General features: G+C 45.8%; 1 non-coding gene across 1 annotated transcript; it reads right to left on the bottom strand.

Annotated features, from left to right (window-relative positions):
* Window positions 1-520: 520 nt before the first annotated feature.
* Window positions 521-592, bottom strand: trnae-uuc (transfer RNA glutamic acid (anticodon UUC)). Its single transcript has one exon. It is a non-coding gene; the product is annotated as a tRNA-Glu (tRNA).
* Between the last annotated feature and the right edge of the window lie 4,204 nt (window positions 593-4,796).

Genomic DNA, 4,796 nt, shown 5'->3' with positions numbered 1-4,796 from the left:
CTTACCACCCACTTCATATTCAGTAACAAGCCCTACAAACAAATCAACGAAACACCCATGAAACCACCAGTATCAGGATTCCTAGCAGAAGCAATAATGCAGAGACTCAAACAAGCAGCCCTTACAACAATGCGACCCAAACTTTGGGTCCGCTACAGTGATGACACTTCTGTCATCAAAAAATGAAATACATTAGAGGAAACCTACAACACCATCAACAATCTCCTCACTGGCATAAAAGTCACAAAAGAGGAGAACAACGACAAAGTGCCATTTCTAGATGTCACAATAGAGCGAACAGTCAATGATAAATTCAAAACAGCGTCTGCAGGAAAATAACGCACACGAACCAAGAACTTGACTTCAGAAGCAACCATCCCTACACACACAAACATATCTGAATGAGGACGCTATTTCAATGATCCACGAGACTGCAGCACCCAGGAACGCCGAAGTTCAATAAACAACTGTACAGCGCATTTAAGAAGAATGGGGAATCTACCAACCCCCTGAAATCGACTTCCCTGATCGGGAATCGAACCCGAGCCGCGGCGGTGAAAGCGCCGAATCCTAACCACTAGACCACCAGGGACATGAGGAAGTAAGCTGGCAGCTCTACTGAAAATTTCTTCCCTGCCCGGAAATCAAATCCCGGCTGCAGAATTTAGAAGGCTTTCACCTGTGCATCGAACAATGTCATTTCTTGTATCTATTGCTCCCGATGTCGTCTCCCCCACATTGGGGAGACTGGAGACTCCTCGCAGAGTCAAGTCACAGCGCTTGAGGGAACATCTCCAGGCCATCTGCAACAATCAACCCCATCGCCCTGTGACCCAACTTTTCAGCCACCCCCCCCCCCTCCACCCCCCACTCCCCAACGCCTATCCACTCTGCCGAAGACATGCAGGTCCTGGGCCTCCTCCATCGCCGCTCCCTCCCCATCCGATGCCTGGAGGATGAACGCCTCATCTTCCGCCTCGGATAAATTTAAGCCTGGGCCGTCAATGCGGACCGCACCAGTTTCGTCATTTTCTGTCCCCCCACCTTACCTCAGTTCCAACCTTCCGGCTGACCTTTCCTATCTGCCAGTCTCCCTTCCCATCTATCCGCTCCACCCTCCTCTCTGACCTGTCACCTCCATCCCCACCCCCATTCACCTATTGTACTCTTTGCTACCTTCAGCCCACCCCGAATTTATCTCTCCACCCTTGAGGGGTCCTGCCTCTATTCCTGATGAAGGGCTTTTCCCCGAAACGTCGATTTTCCTGCTCCTCGGAAGCTATCTGACCTGCTGTGCTTTTCCAGAACCACTCTAACCTCTGATTTCCAGCACCTACAATCCGCACTTTTGCCTACCCAATAAATCAAGTTGGACGATTTCACATCCACAAACTGACATATTATAGACTAAGTTCAACTTAGTTTTTAACAACAAAAAAGTGGATGCTTATGGGGGGAGGTAAGAAAATGGTTTTAAGACCAGTACAGGCCAGTCACAGAGTCAGACAGCACTGAAGAGACCCTTCATCCAACTAGTCCATGCTGAGTATGTTCTCAAACTAAACTCGTCCCACCTACCAGTGTTTGGCCCATAAACCGTCGAACCATTCGTATTCATGGACTTATCCAAATGTCTTTTAAACGTTGTAACTGTACATGTATAAAATCATGAGGGGCATGGATAGGATAAATAGACAAAGTTTTTCCCTGGGGTGGGGGAGTCCAGAACGAAAGGTTTAGCATTAGAGGGGAAAGGTACAAAAGAGATCTAAGGGGCAACTTTTTTTCGCAGAGGATGGTACGTTTCTTGAATGAAATGCCAGAGGAAGTGGTGAAGTCTAGTACGATTGCAACATTTAAAAGGTATTTGGATGGGTATATGAATAGGAAGGCTTTGGAGGGATATGGGGCCATGTGCTGTCAGGTGGGACGAGATTGGGTTGGGATAGTTGGTCGGCATGGACAAGTTGGACCAAACAGTCTGTTTCTGTGCTGTACATCTCTACGACTCTATGACCTCCTCTTGACATTCATTCTGCACTCAGACCACTCTCTTAAAAAAAAATTCTTGTCGTGTCTTTATAAAATCTTTCTCTACTCACCTCAGAATATTTGCTCCCTGATGTTGAAACCCCCAGCTGAGGGAATGGACACCTGTTCTTTATCTCATCCGTATCCCACATAATTTTATAATCCTCCATAAGGTCACCTCTCAATCTCCTATGTTCCAGTGAGAAAGGTTCCAGCCTATCCAGTCTAGATATAGGTATATTCATATCCAGTTATGAAGTGTTCAATGCTGGTGCAGGCTGGAAAGATCAAGTGGTCTACTCCTGCTCCCAATTTATCCTGGCTGTTACGTTTCTCAGCCCCTTTCTCCCACTTTCTCCCCGCGACTCTCAACCCTAGATACTCTATCGCAGTGTTAAACATACCCAGTCTCCTGGCATCCACAGCTTTCTGTCACAATGAATTCCATAGATTCACCACTCTCTGGCTAAAGAACTTTCTCCTAATCCCATTCTCCCTTGATGCTGAGGCTACGCCCATGGGTATTAGTCTCTCCTCCCAATGAAAACATCTTCCCAATGTCCACTCTGTCCAGGCTGTTCAATATTCTGTACGTTTCAGTTAGATCCCCCTTGAATGTGGGCCTGTTAATCAGCATGAACCAAACCCTTCAGGATGAGGACAGCAGGGATTAGGTTCAACAAAGTGATAATGGAGGGAGAGTGTGTGGGATAGAGATTTTCATCTTTTAGGGAATAAGAGAGTAAAGAAAGTTTGATACAAATTATACTTGATCAGATGAGCTGATGGGCCAAGGAGTGGCGGATGGAGTTTAATTTAGACAAATATGAGCTGTTGCATTTTGATGAGGCAACTCAGGGCAGGACCTATGTGGTTAATGGTAAATTCCTCGGGAGTGTTGCTGAACAAAGAAACTTTGGAAAGCAGGTTCATAGTTCCTTGAAAGTGGAGTTGCACGGAGATAGGATAGCAAGGAAGGCGTTTGGTACGCTTTCCTTTATTGGTCAGAAGACTGAGTATAGGAGTTTGGAGGTAATGTTGTGGCTGCACAGGACATTGGAAAGGCCACTTTTGGAATACCGTACTCAGTTCTGGTTTCCCTGCTGTCGGAAAGGTGTTGTGAACCTTGAAATGGTTCGGAAAAGATTGAGGAGGTTGCTGTCAGAGTGAGAGGGATTGAGCTTCACGGAGAGGCTGAATTGGGTGGGGCTGCATTCCCTGGAGCGTCGGTGACCATTCCAAGTTTATAAGAGGCATGTATAGGGTGAATAACGGAGATCTTTTCACAGGATATGGGAGTCCTAAAGTGGAGAGTACATGTTTGAGGTGAGGGGGGAAGACTTTAAAGGGACCTGAGGAGCAGCATTTTCATGGAGAGGGTGATGTGGGCATGGAACGAGCTGCCAGAGGAAATGATGGAGGCTGGTACATTTACAATATTTAAAGGCATCTGGGTGAGTATATGAAGAGGAAGGGTTTAGAGGTTATGTGCCAAATGCTGGCAAATGGGACGAGATTAGTTTTGGCACGGATGAGTTGGACGAAGGGTCTGTCTCCGTGCTGCATGACTCTCATGATCTTTGGTGAATGCAGCCGTGTCGTTGTGAAGAGTGGATTTTCAGAAGCAGCATTCAAAGATGTTTTGCCCTTACGAGGAGCAGAAATCTTCCATTTGTGAGATCGCAGCAGAATAAGTGAGTACATCCCGGATTTTGTGAGAAAGTGGGAATTCATTGCACTGTGGGGATGAAGTGTTTTACGGGCAGGAAGTACAGTATGCTGAGCGGGGAGCCTACTGAATGGTTAGTTTGGTTTTTGTTTCAAACTGCTCATTTCTGTCAGGCTCCAACATTGTATTTCCAATGCTGTCAATCAGAAGGTGCAGTGAATCAGTAACTGGTATCGTTAGAAGCCTCACCATTTTCAGTACTGCAGGTATTGCATTGTTTCATCAGCATTGTAAAGGCTCCTGGCAGAAGCAGCAGGTGTGGGCTGTATTCACTAGAAATGATGAAACATTTAGATAACACAAATACAAAGGGCAGGGTGGGACTTGTCTTTCGATTTGTAGAAGATGGGACATTCTGGATGCTGTGATCTGTGGCAAACATAGCTGCAGTATGTCATTGAATCCCAACAGTGTGGAAGCAGGCCATTCAGGTCATCAAGTCCGCACTGAGCCCTCCAAAAACATACCACCCAGACACACCTGAGATGATTGATAGCTCAGCCGTGATTTTAATGAATGGCAGATCAGGGTCGATGGGCCTACTCCTTCTATTACTTTGAAGCTATAACCCTGCGTTTCCCATGGCTAACTCACCTAACCTGCACATCCCTGGACACTGGGCAATTTAGCATGGCCAATCCAAATCAAGGCCAGTGAGCCATGTAGTGATGTGGAAACCAAACATCAGAGAATGATAGAAAGGGACGAGAAGAATAAATGTACTAGCAATCAAAACTGGTTTCTAACCATTACAAAAAATAAAACTAAAAGCTAAGTATGTGAATGTGTGCTTTGTTGTAACAAAAGCGAATTAATTGACTGCACACATTAAAGAAAATAATTATGATCTGAGACTCCTTACTTCAGAATGACAAGGATTGGATCCGGAATTTCGAGGGGATACATAGTATTCAAGTCGAGTGGGAAGCTCAGTAAAGGTAGAGCATGGGCACTGCTAATCAAACCACTAATAACATGTTAGTCTTGTGTCTGCTCGGATTTCAGGTCCTGATTTCTCTGTCCTCTGGTCTCCCTA

The sequence above is a fragment of the Chiloscyllium punctatum genome, chromosome 36, assembly GCF_047496795.1.
Source record: "Chiloscyllium punctatum isolate Juve2018m chromosome 36, sChiPun1.3, whole genome shotgun sequence".
In the NCBI taxonomy this organism is placed as follows: domain Eukaryota; kingdom Metazoa; phylum Chordata; class Chondrichthyes; order Orectolobiformes; family Hemiscylliidae; genus Chiloscyllium; species Chiloscyllium punctatum.
Note: the sequence above shows the minus strand (reverse complement) of the source record. Positions and strands in the feature narration are given on the sequence as shown.